The 13,843-nt window shown below is 36.5% G+C and overlaps 1 protein-coding gene across 1 annotated transcript in view; it reads right to left on the bottom strand.

Annotated features, from left to right (window-relative positions):
* The window catches only part of LOC150075817 (putative nuclear hormone receptor HR38), a 102,128-nt gene extending 88,497 nt beyond the window's left edge, over window positions 1-13,631 (bottom strand). The window contains exon 1 of the mRNA XM_090388051.1: window positions 13,431-13,631. The gene's annotated coding sequence lies outside the window, so the exon portion shown is untranslated. The remainder of the gene's footprint in view (window positions 1-13,430) is intronic.
* Window positions 13,632-13,843: the final 212 nt, after the last annotated feature.

The raw sequence follows: 13,843 nt of genomic DNA on the forward strand, positions 1-13,843 counted from the left end.
AGAAAGACTTCGAATACGTGGACTGCAAATCTTGGAAACAAGACACTTCAGAACCTAGAAGAGACTTGATTGAGGTGTATAAGGCTCAAAGAAGTGATGTTAAAATGAACTAGGGTGAAATTTTCATTGGTGAGATTTATACTAGATTGCAGGAAGTTTTCTTTTAGCCAGCGCGCTGTCAATTATTGGAATGAGTTTCGTCCATGAGTGGCAGATGCTGATAGCTTGCGGAGTTCGAAGTTCAGCTGGATAGATAGACTCACCTGCAGGAGGAGAGTCAATCTGGTTGTTTCATTATTATTTTTTTTTTTTTTTTGGCGCGCGAAGCAAACGGACACAGCTTTTTCGCACAATACGTCTAATACGAATACTGTCAAGTAGCTTCTTTAACTCAATATCCATTTTTATGACTCAGTTATAATAAGTCTGAAAAGAAATATGCTTCTTTCGTGAATTATGACATTTTGATTTATAACACTATGACCTCTCAAAATTGAAAAGCCAGCCAGGCATAATTAGGAAGCTATCACTCTGGGCAGGGAATTAACCCTCACAGCGACCTCTCATGCTGTTTACAAGACTGGTGATAAGACCTTTTGTAATACACCACACTCCTCTACATGAGCAGATAACTGTGAATTCTGGGAGGAGGTGGACGAACCCTAATTGTTCCTTCTAAAAAATCACAGACAGGCTCAATGGGATTCAGAACCAAAGATCTCTTTATCTGGACACTCCGCCCGAAGAATTCTCTCACTTTCAATACAACTGTCGAGTAGCTGGGCATTATGTGCAAGAGCAAGCATTATCGTCCACAAAAATGAATTCTGGGTTTTACGCACTGAAATATAAAGTAGTCTCAAATACCTGAGCGTCTGATTTATTAGGTATACTCATCCATTTCACGAAGTGAAGTAGATGTACTGTAGCTAATAAAGTGGTTCCTTCAATAACAGCATCACGTGTTCGTACCTTACAATATAATACAGGTTGACAGATACATAGGGATGCCATATGTGCACAGTTCAATATGAGAATTGATAACACGAAAGATTTAACTGACTTTGAACATGGCATCGTAGTTAGTGCTAGACGCACCGGTATGGATATCTCTGAAACTGCAACCTTACTGAGATTTTCGTACTGCTATCTCTCGGCTGAATCGAGATTGGTTAAATAACCAAATATCATCCAGATAACCTCGATTCTGTGGTCATAAAGAGCTCGTTGATTCTAGAAGTCAAAGGAGGCTGACCGAATTTTTCCAAAGTGACAGAAAGGCTACAGTCAGTCAAATAACGAGTCGGTACAGCAGTGATAGCCAAAAAACGTACAGATATTGGGCTCCTGAGCACCAACGTTAGACAGCAGATGATTGAAGAAACATTGCTTTGGCCGACGAATCCCAGTTCCTGCTATTTATGATGGGAGGACCACGATTTAACAAAAACAATATGATTCCATGGATCCATCCTGGCAGGTGTCAAAAATGCACATTTGTGGTGGCGATGTAATGGTATGGGAAATGTTTTTGTGGTGCACGTTTAGCCCACTTGATAAGAGCGGAACTACGTTTGGATAACAAAGTTCACCTGGGAACTGATTCCGATCAGGCGCATCATTTCAGGCTGCAGTGTATTAATCTGCGAAGGTGTGCTTCCAACAGGATAATGTGCACGTCACATGGCCAGAACTGTACAGAACTGGTTTCAGGAACATGAGAGTGAATTCAGTCTATTGTGGTGACATCCTCGTTCACCAGATCTCAATCCAAGTGAGCATCTGTGCAATTAAGTGTAACGAACTCTTCAGAGTACAGATCGGCAACCATACAAGTTGCAAAAATTGCGGGAAGCAACCGAGTAAAGATAGAGATTAGCATCCCTGTGGCACAGTTTTGAATCCTCGTTAAATTCATGCCACGATGAATGCAGAATGTTCTAAAGACTAAAGGGGATCCTACTTGATATTAGGTAGATATATTTAATAAAGTGGCCACTCGGTGAAAACCTTAAAGGTTTCGTTCCTATACCTTTCAACAATCAAGGTATATCCCCCTTAAAGATATGGAGGTCAATATATCAATGGTTCATCATGACGCCTTCCTAAAATATGGAATGAATGCCGCACTTAGCTAATTTTTCGCCCTGGGCAAACAGTTCAAACAGTCCCTACAATTTAAAATTTTTAATTTTTGTGCCCCTATTAGAAATAAACTCCGGAAAGCACTCTATTCTCCATTGTCTTGGTATGGCCCCGCTTCAGATTATCTCCAACATCGGTTCCTTTTCCTGATATTAGTGAGAGAAGGTGTTTCACTTTCTCCCCATATTTGAACACAAAAAGACACTACAGAATCTCAACTAATCCGTAAAGTTGATTTTGTTGCGATAACCTTTAAATTACCATTCTTGATAATTTTAAGGATATTGGTGACCTTAGCTTGCGAATGTTCTACTCTGTCAACAACAATTCGCTGATCGTTCTGCAAATGGGAAATCCTAAAAATATGTGTTTTGTTTTGTCTTTTGCATAAAAACAACTAAAGCTATGAGACGTAAGTGTTGTTGTAAATTTGCATGTATTTCGTGGTTGGTTTTCGGTGCTCGCGACAGCACATTTGGTATAATTACTGTCTCCCGACACCGAGTGAAAAGGGACTCAGCTCGAATCCCATCGTGATGCCAGGAATTTTTATGGGCTTCTTTTACAAAGTGGCTGAGTTAATCGATCCCAAGTGGGGCGTGTGTGATTTTTTTCTTCCAGAAACTTGGAGTTTTCTTCCGGCAATCAGCAAATCAACCGAAGAATATACGTAACTGCAGACATATAATGATACCTCATAGCGTTAGTTGCGTTGGCGCTTAACACGCACGCATAAACTAAACCTGTTTTTCTGGATAAAAAACTTGACTTGCCGATAGAGAACCATTCAGCTATCATCCGAGACAGAATAAGATGGCCAGAAAGTGAAAAAGCCCATAAGAATTCCTTTCATCTTCAATAGATTCGAGCCCAAGTATTTTCCACACGGTGGAAAAGACCTGAGTTTGAAAAGCAGCGATTAGAAATGAGTGGTTTATATATTTTGTATATAAAAATATATAATTTTCAAATATATTTTTTAAAAAATATAAAAAACACGGTTGTAACTGTACTTAAAATTTGGCAATCATCATTAATTAAAATTTAAAACACTTCACACAAAGCAAATACATAAATTGCAATTCAGTATTAATATTTTTAAAAATAAAGAGTTTTCGCAAATTTTATTTGGATAGCTTTTTTAATTTTCTGCAGCATTCTTGGTTATCGCAACTGCTGAAATTGAAATCTAGATACAGATTTTCTAGGTGTATACAGGTTATGTGTCTGTTAAACGCCAAAGCAACTAAGGCTATCAGGCATCGGTACATTGTGTCTGTAATTGAAGGTATTGTTCAGTCGGTTTTGCTGGATAAAAATCTAATTTCCAGGACCGAAAACCATGCAATCCTCGCATGAGATCAAGTAACTCAGCCATGTTGTGAAAAAGCCAATAAAAAAATTCCTTTCGATATTGACTGGATTCAAACTGAGGTGTTTTCCAGCAGTGTGGGAGGCAGGTCATTGTAATCACTGCGCTATCTGCGGGGTGAAGATCGATAGAACTAACTAATTGTTTCAGGAGATTTTTCAACTAATCTTTATAAATCTGCAAATTTTTGTATATACTGTCATCTATTATTTTCCTATCCACTTTTTATCAGAACAGAATAGTAAAGATTAATATGTACTGCCATTGTTATTCACCCTTTGTGTTACGAAACTTTACAATTTTTTATTGATTGTAACTCTTTTTTTTTTTGTAAGAATTTAAATTTAATGTTAATTTAATACTAAAAATTAGAAATTGTTTGAAAAACCAATCACAGTCAGGAATTCTTTTTCGGTAACTATCAAACAGCACAGCTTAAGCCGTTAAACAAAAGAACTTGTTTTCATAAATCTTTAAACTTTTCCTTGTTTTATAATTGTTAAGACAGCTGATCCACTTTCAGATTTAAGTCTTAATTTCTAACTCAGTTGTCAATACTCCTTTTCATCAAGACGGTGCACATATCGCAAAAACAAACTCCATTGGGATTGCCGAAGTGAGAACTTCGTAAGACCTTTTCTTCTCCTTAATCCTAATTTTAATGGAATTACCAGTGTTGATGATATTAAGGTGTTGGTTACTTCACGATCCTAAGAAGTAGATTATCTGAGCAAAATTAATGTTGTCTCAAAAAAAATAGTGATTTTGTTCCTTAGCGTTTTTCCTGCTGTTGAATGAAAAAATCCATTCATGTTGATAATGTCCAAATGTCCAGTATCGCTAGCCATGGATGTGTGCTCGAGAAGGAATAAAACCCTGAAGAAGACACAGAGCTTAACTCTCTGGATTAATATAAAATAATATCTCTGGAATAATATAAAATTTTAATTATTTCATATTTCGTAAATAAAAAAGTGTAAAATATACTATCATTATCTATATTCACACTTTCGGTGAATATTAAATATTCACCGCAACTGTAGGAGTTTATATTTAACAAAAAAAAGAAGAAAATAATTTAATTCTGTTGACGCAGAAACACAAGTAACCAAGATAACAAACCTCCCATAACGGAAATACTGCTATTCCTGCAAGATGTACTTAAATTTAACCTTTAAATTTATTTGTCTCGCAGTGTTGGAAAGGTGAGCTTTACTAAAGAGGATTTAATTTTCTATTTCTCCTCCGTATTTGCTATATCAGTCCTCGAGGACACCGCTGTGAGGCTTAGAAATTTTGCAGTTGTTAACCTTATCACAGAACATAAAATCTTATAGTGGCAGGAATACAAGCTGTTTGTCTATATTTATCATATTGCTAGGTATTTCAATTGTCTGACGTTGTACTCTACGTCATACACATGATGTATTGCATTCTTAAATACACCCGGATCACGAACACATCCCAGTACTGTATTTCAGGTGACGTAGCTATTCCATTGACGTTGAGTCACTCCCCTGACGTCAAAGGATCCGTTCCAAGTGTGACATGATTTTGTGACGCAAATAGGAGAGGTATGGGGATGCCATGGTCATGAAAACGTCACAAGCTCACGCGAAGGCCAAGGTCACATGCCATCGATTGGAAGTTTTGGTCTTTGAGTGACGTCACATGTCTTATCATAGGCTGAACCCTAGAAGGAATGCGAATCATTTTTCGGCAGCATAGCATCAAAAATGGAAATGCTTTGAACGGATTCTGGATAGCTTAAAATAGCTTTATAATTAAGAGGGAAATTTTAGAAAATCTCTTTGAACGAATTCAGGAAGAAACACATTATTCCCAATGCATTGTGTTAAGCAGAATATAGCGATATAGGTAGTGTAATTAAATCGATAGCAAAATAGTTATTAGATTTATTTTGTCCGTTAAAATATATCTATTCCAATGTAAATATATAAATAATTACTGTTACATATAATTCTTTTTTTTTTTTACCTTTATAATTATTTTCCATTCACTTGCATTATGCTAAATCAGGCTTTGGAAACCAAACGACAATGTAAATATTTCGATATTTTAATATTTATTAAAATTATTAATTTCAATAATTATTAAAATTATTAATTGTAATAATTACTAAAAGTATTAATTTTAGAAATAAAATTTAAATGCTGTTTCAATAATTAACAGCATTCTAAAATTAAATGTGAAAATATTCCGACCAGTGAATAGTTATGTATATATAATACATATATTTTTTTTTTCGAAAATCTAATTATCAAGTACTCCTATTTCGTTAAAGTGAAGTTTTATATATTTATAAAATTAATTCGAGTTTTTATAATATCAAATTTTATTCCGAAACGATGGATATACAGTATTTACTGCAATCTATTCAACCATTGCTAACCCCCTTTCCAATAATGTAACATCCCATCTGTAGCGCCTGCATAAGTGGCTTTGGCGCATTGTTCTCGTGCAATGCCGATAAAACAGGAAGTAAATATGTCACAACTGAAAGGATTTAGGGGATATTCTATGGTTATTTCCTACGAACTTGTATCTGGATCGAATCTATCGATGCGGAGACAGCAACTACATGTAACTATGTAATATGAATGTCGTGAAGCAAAAGATCTGCATTACCCGATCAATGTCTGTAAGTACAGCATAGTTCTGTATAGCTCACCAAAAAATGAGCTCGCTGTGTATTTATTCTTTAAATGAACTAAACTTCCTGCTAATATTCAAAAATAGGTTGCAATTATGTTTAGATTTTTGTGAGAGGTAACTATTAATAACAGAATTAGTATCGTTAGAATTGAAAAAGTTCCTTTAAATAATGTCAGAAAAATACTAAACGATATGTTAAAAAAAAGTAGTTTTACCTTTCGTTTGGAATTTCTAAACAGGAATTTCTAAGGGTCAGTCTCACAAAGTACGTAATGTAAAGAAAATGGTGAGGGGCGAAGAGAGTATTCAGAAAGCGTAACGTAATTTGTGAACAGTTCCCGAAGTAATTATGAGAACTAGCAATAATTTGTAAAAGCAGGACTGGTGTTTTCTTCGTCTAATTATACTATTGGATTTATGACAAAGTACCCAGATGTTTTGGAGTGAATTATTAAAAGTGTCTCTTTAAATGCGAAAAATAAAATAAATTAAAATAAGGGCTAATATTAGGGGCGCGGGTTCCATGCAAAGTGACGGGCTCTCTCTTGTGTTTGTCCGCATGTTACTGCTAGGGTTGAAAAACAATAAATTAATTCTAACATATAATAAATATAAAATAAAAAATTAATAATGATATTGTTTTTATTAAAGAGAATTTTTTGATGATTATTAAAATGAATTTCATTACTTAAGCCTTTAAGGGCCAGGTACCTTAGCTCCTTAACTTCCCTCTCCCCCTATCTCGATGATATATAAAGAGGAATATTTTGAATATTTATAAAAATTAAAAATGGTCATCTATATATTTTCCAAGCTACTGATATTAAAGTTACGTCGAAACATGACAATTATTCCCAAAACTTCTCCTTCTTCAGGTTCTGTGTTCAATTTGAACGTTGGAGACTAACATTTTCCAGGCAACTCTGTCTCTTGTTTTGCGAAATAGTCATTGTGTCGTAAGACCCCTGTCCATTCTTTGATGTTATCAAGCCACTTTTTTCTGTCTTCCTTTTTCTCTTTTGCTTTTAATCTTCCCTTGCAGGATTAGTCTCTGCAGGTCATATTGTAGGCCTCTTATAATATGCTCGAGGTAGGCAGTCTTTCTCTTTGCAATTGTAGTTAGTAGTGTCCTTGTGGTCCTTGCCCTCTTAAGGACCGCTCATTATCGACCCAATCTGTCCACGGAATTTTGAGCATTCTTCTGAGCGTCCACATCTCGAAGGCTTCAAGTTTCCTGATTTCTGCTTTCCTAATGACCCAAGTCTCACATCCAAAACTAAATAATGTTAAATGTCAAAATATCAAGCGATATTTTCGAAAGAGTTTAGTTTTACTGTAGGTAATTAATTTATTTATAACCTTTAAAAATAATTTAAAAAAAATAACGATAATAAATCTAACAGGACAAAAAACAGGGACAGAGTGGTCCAAATCGTTAGTATGCTGAAATACTGTTGGCGTATATTCTAAAATGGTCTTATCATTTGGAATCTGATGCGGGTATGTTGTTATGACGCGGTCGCGTTATACGGAATTTTTTGAGTTGGGATGCATTTATTCATAGGACTGCTAGGAAGAAAATGTTCAACACTCGGACTCGTCTTAGCTTCTTTGATAGCTATTATAAATAGATGTAAACTTGAAATGAAAAGAAATATCGATTATTCCACAGTACACGACACAAAGGTGTATTCATCTTACTGGGTTACACAAATATTGAACGTTTACGTCTTCGTGGGATGTTACAAGTGACTGAGTCCATTCCTTAAAATCAATAGATATAATTTATCGAGTGCCAAACCTTTGTAATAAACGGTTACTGGTGGAAAAACATAAGAACCACAGACATATTTTGCAATCCATTAAAATTACTTGAACTTCGCAAGTTTGTCTGCCCTTTTGTTCCAACCTTTATGGTTATGTAGAGAGAGAGAGAGAGAGAGAGAGAGATCGAATACAAGGACAGATAGGCATTGATGTTCGATTATATTGTGCCAGTAAGCAGAAGATAGTAAAAGTAACGTTTGTTTGCTTGTCGGCTCAACATCGCAAGGGCAACATGGCCATAATGCGCCAGTAAAAAGTAAAGTGATAATTTTTTTTTCAAGAAGCACAAAGAAGTCCAACAGAGCCAGAACAGAGTCCATGGTAGGTTGGATAGCCCATGAATCCATCACGAATTCAGTAATTTTTGTTACAGAGTCCAACCTGATAATGCGATCTATTTTATTGGATTTTCCGCTTGAAATAGCTTCTCGAACCATCAACATAATACTTTCCAGTAGCAGTGTGTCCCTTGATTATACAACGATTGCCGATAAGGACTGTTTTATTCAAAAAATAAATAAATAAATAAGTGAAGAGCTTGGTTCAAAGTTTGCTTTCTTTGGGCGTGGACTTCTCACATTTGTGCCGATCATAAACATTCCTCCTTAAAAGCTCCCTGTGTCATGTGATGTGCTTCAGCACCTGTTTATCCCAAGAAATACAATTTAATGACAACTCATTGGCCAAGCTTAAATTTCATTCATTATTGATTGTTCGCTGAGAACAGAGGAAAGGTATTCTCGTACTTTCTTGACACTTAGCGTCACATGACAGAAATGCAAGCTTCCATAAGCAGCCGTTTTGTTGTTGGGGGAAAGCATCTTTTGTTACTTTCTGGCCATTCAAATTAACCATCCCAAAAGTTCTGTCGAAGTACTTGATACTGATCCATAAAGGCAAGGCCATATAGGGCTTTATAAGCCATCACGTGTAGCACAGTTGATCTTCCTTCCTACAGCGGGTGGAAAAGACCTGAGTTCGAGTCCCGTCAATAACGCAAGAAATTTATTTTGGACCTTTTTCGCATTTGCTGAGTTAGTCAGCCTCATGCGAGGGTAGCATGGTTTTTCATCTACGATACCAGGCAAATCGACCACAGAACACACGAAATTATGGACATAATATACACGCTGCACTATGGTCCAAGTCGCCAATGCGCCAAAAACCCTACAAAACAACGACTTTTCATCCCATTTCCAGGTGCCCTGGAATACTGCAAGATACCTCTAACTTGTGAATAAGATTTCGTATTCGGTTTAATTAATTAAAATCATAAAAGAATGAAATTAATTTCGTTTCCTCAGTTTGCCTAATCTCTATTCTCCCCATTGCCACAGCAGCCAATTGAACGTGCAGTCAATACAACAAAATGGCAATGGTATGGAAAAGCACCGCCTCTAAGGCCTGATAACGTTGCACGCGACAGTTGCCATGACAACAGACCTCGTGTCATCAGTAAGGATATACAGGTGAGCCGAGTAGATAAAACAGCAGGTAGCACTGATGCCAATGGAAACCACAATTTCCCCAAGAAATAAGGATTTTCCAGCACTCAGAAATGTGTTATATTCTCTTGGAATGTTAAATGTTTATGCAGCCATTAATTAGTCATTGTCTCGAAAACAGAACTGTATTCAGAATATCTCAATTTGCATTCAAAGTGCGAACTTCCCCAAACATACATTCATCTTGTGGTTTCCTATTAAAAATCATTAAGGCTCTTAGTGACATTATACGGGATGGAAGTCGCATCCAGAGGCTGATACTGAGGCAGTACATTAAAAATTGGACTCTACTCAATATAAAAAAGGAAAATATGGTCTAATTTAGAGCTGCGCCTTAAATACATAACAGAATTATAAAAAAATAAAGTCCCACTCCGAAGATTTAAATAAATTAATAAATAACTAGCTCAAGATGTCACCACCAGGAGTCGAAAAATCATGTTCTCATTGGAATCTAATTTCTTTTAGGAACTGAGCTGTTGCCAAATATTGAGTACGGGTGATCAAAATGTACATTGATTTAGGAGACCGGGTGTTATTGGTTAAATTAACATTTTTAGCAGAAGAGGATTAATGCGCCCGCATTATATTGCAACGTTTATTAATAAATGAAAGCTTTCAGGTTATGGTTATTAACCGTTTTAGCATTTGAGAAAGATAAGGGGAAATGTCAAAATGACGAGTTCCTTTGTCTGTTCCTTGTGTCTTTGACGAGTTCCTTTGTCGGATGTAAGATAGGTGATGATGAAGTTGGAATCGGACATGTAAATATGCAAAGAGCTGAGTTTAAATGATAACATTAGCAGTCGTGCTGTTTCCTGATACCTAATCTTGTTAACACAAAGCTTATCTGTACAATATGCACAGAGTTCACAAATTGCATCGTGCTTATGACTGTTGGATTGTTGTACAGGGTGGTCCAAAAATATAATAAAATAAATAAATGAAAGTTACTTTTCTTTCAGTTACCTTTTTTTGGGTGGATTTGCACGTTTATAATTACTTGGAACGTTTCTGATTACCAAAATTACCACAGAAATATTTGGAGAAAACGGTTTTGTTTGACATTAGGATCTCGATTATCCGGGCTTCTGTTTATCGAAGTTTCTATTCCGAGTCGAATGCCCAAAAATAAAAAAATAAAAAATAGTATACTACGAATTATTAAAAAGAATGTCCAACTAAACCGAAAGCGAGATATTCCATTGTAGACAATAGCAGTGATTTGGACCGGTTTACAAGTCAGTGTGTGGACTGATATATCTGTCATTTTCACTCAGTGCTTTGATGAGAGTGACATTGAATTGAATAAGACAGCCGTTTACTTATGCAAGTCTTCTCAGTGTGATTATTTTTTGTGATAAAACGAGTTAATAATCGCGAAAATTATTGAAACCAACGTTCAGACAGGGACTACGCCATGATGGCTCTGACACGAACAGACCGTTATGGATGAGTTTGTGTAAGTGTAGCCTAAAAACCACTGTTCTCTATGTGGGGGCATACATACAGTGTTGCCACTGATGTGGTTTGGTATGAATTGCATGTGGTTACCAGAATGAGAGAAATTAAATCTTTCATTTTTTTGATTGCGTGAGTTTTGATATGCCCTGTGCAATACTTCTCATTGGCCATGACGTTCCAATAACACGATTAATTACGAATGCGCTCGAAATTTGTCGAATTCACATTTGTCGGACTCCACTAATGTTATTAGTGGAGTCCCACAGGGTTTGGTTTTAGGTCCACTGTTGTTTTGTATATTTATCAATGATATTGATGAAGGTATATCAGGCTTAATGTCGAAGTTTGCAGATGGTACAAAGGTTGGCAGGGTTGTTAATGACAGTAATGGCAGTGCGCTATTGCAACAGGATCTAGATTATTTGGGCAGATGGGCTAAGAAGTGGCAACCGAAGTTTAACCTTGACAAATGCAAAGTACTGCATATGGGTAGAAGTAACCCCAGAGAAACGTACCAACTGTGTGGTGCTACACTTAAGGTGGTAGAAAATGAAAAAGACCTGGGAGTAATTGTGCAGTCAGATATGAAGTTTTCTAAGCAATGCAGACAGGCTGCCAGGGCAGGTCATGGGGTTTTGTCAATGATATATAGAAATTTTGATAGCAGGGAGAAGGATGTGATTGTCCCTCTGTATAAGGCAATGGTCAGGCCACGCCTTGAGTACTGCGTACAGGTCTGGAGGCCTCATTTTAGGAAGGATGTAGATTTACTTGAGCGTGTACAGAGAAGGGCAACAAGATTGGTGAGGGGAATGAAGGGATCCTCTTATCAAGAGAGGCTTAAGTTCTGCAAATTGCAGTGGCTGGAGACTAGGCACCTGCGCGGTGATCTGATTGAGGTGTATAAGGCCTTGAATGGGTTGAGCACGCTGAATTCTGATGGGATCCTTCCACTTGTTCAGATTACGAACCTAAGGGGGCATAAATTCAAATTAAGAAAAGACAGATGTAGAATAGATGTGCGGAAATTTGCCTTTAGCCAGCGGGTGGTTAATTGCTGGAACAAACTTCCATCTGTCGTTGTGGAAGTTGATAGGTTGAATAAATTTAAGGAGGAACTGGACAAGCATTTGGAGGGAATGGTGTGTTTTTTTTTTTTTTTTTTTTTTTTTGGCTGATGCTGCATAAGCTCATACACTTGCTTTCTTGCATCACATGCCACTACTACATCGGATAATAGAATTTCAGAAATTCCCAATACTAACAAACATTTCCGACGTTAAGTAATTTTTATTTAGGTATTCTCCACTTAGGAATTTGGCCTAATTCTAAAATTCGGGTTCCCAAGGCGCCATTGTAATTAACTTTGTATGATTATTAAATCTAGGGGAAAGTTGAAAACTGTACTTAAATCTGAAAATTTGACCCCGGGATTTTATATAGCAATCCTCTTGAAGGATGACTAAATAAAATATCCTAGAAGTTTTAATAAAAAGAACCACTTTCTCTAACATATAATGGCAGTCATTAATACTAAGAATAAAAATAAATAATAAATATCTGTAGTAGTTATCACCCTCCCGGTAGCACAGTTGGTATAATCACCATCCTCTGCACACAGGATGGAAAATGCTTGGGTTTGAATTCCGTGAATGACGCCATAAATGTGTGTGTGTGTGTGTGTGTGTGTGTGTGTGTGTGTGTGTGTGTGTGTGTGTGTGTGTGTGTGTGTTCCTTTCCACAACGTAGTTGAATTAGTCTTTCTCAGGCCATGATTTTTCCTCCCGGAAACCAATTATCAAGTTTTTCGTACAAAAACAGATAAATCGACCACAGAGCATTTGCAGTCCACAGGCAATATGCTGTCGCCTGGATGAGTTTGCAGCCATAGTTGCTTTGACGCATAATACACTCACTCGGTATTTATTGAAATAACTCTCTGTGATTGGCTATGGATTGCATTAAAATTACATTACTTTACCAGCTAGAATCAATAAAAACAGCCGAATAAGAAAAACTTCAAACGTTTTTCACTTAAATCACTATGTACATAAAAATAAGCACATGAAAATAATACAAATTATAGTACGAGGCAACATTTTAAATATCCAACAAGTCAGTGTGAATTACACGGGGACCATGCGCCCCCTATCTGTATATAACCTTCAGTATCAGTATTTTTTGAAGTTTGTTAAAACTAGATATCTAAAAATATATATTATTGCTGTATTAGGATTTTAGGAGCATCGGCGACTAAGGCCATTTGCTCCTGTGTATTGTCTGTGGTCACGTTTTTGTTCGCTGGACGAAAAACCCAAGTTTCCGGGAGAAAAAAACCACTCTACCCTCTCGTGAGACCGATTAACGTGTCTCTTGAATTCAATACTATTCTGATCTCTCTCTCGCACTGAAATATGTTTCTAAAAATTCATTCTACTTACCCTGTATTCATCGTATTCCACATAAACACGTTCACCAACACTGATGTTAAATCCAAAAATAGGGCGCACAAAATCTTCACTGGTGGTAATTTCAATTGATACATCCATCAGATTTAAACAAACTTTAAAAACAAATTCCACTTGGCAGTCGTATTCTTTAAAAGAATTTCACACACTTAAAGAGAATAAATTATACCCTCTGTAACGTAATCCGGCATCATATCCAAACTTACACTGAGCCCTGGAACTAGAGGTCAACTTCCTTTCCAACAGGATGCAATTTTGAAAGAGACCGATAACAATTTCACCAACATCTGACAAGAAGGATTAATTATCGAAGCTGTGCATACGAATAATCAAACCGAATCCATATTTACATATCTTTACACCAAGGAACGTCACTACTTCATATA

This window comes from Mastigoproctus giganteus, chromosome 13, assembly GCF_048544385.1.
Source record: "Mastigoproctus giganteus isolate SK-2022 chromosome 13, ASM4854438v1, whole genome shotgun sequence".
Taxonomy (NCBI): Eukaryota; Metazoa; Arthropoda; class Arachnida; order Uropygi; family Thelyphonidae; genus Mastigoproctus; species Mastigoproctus giganteus.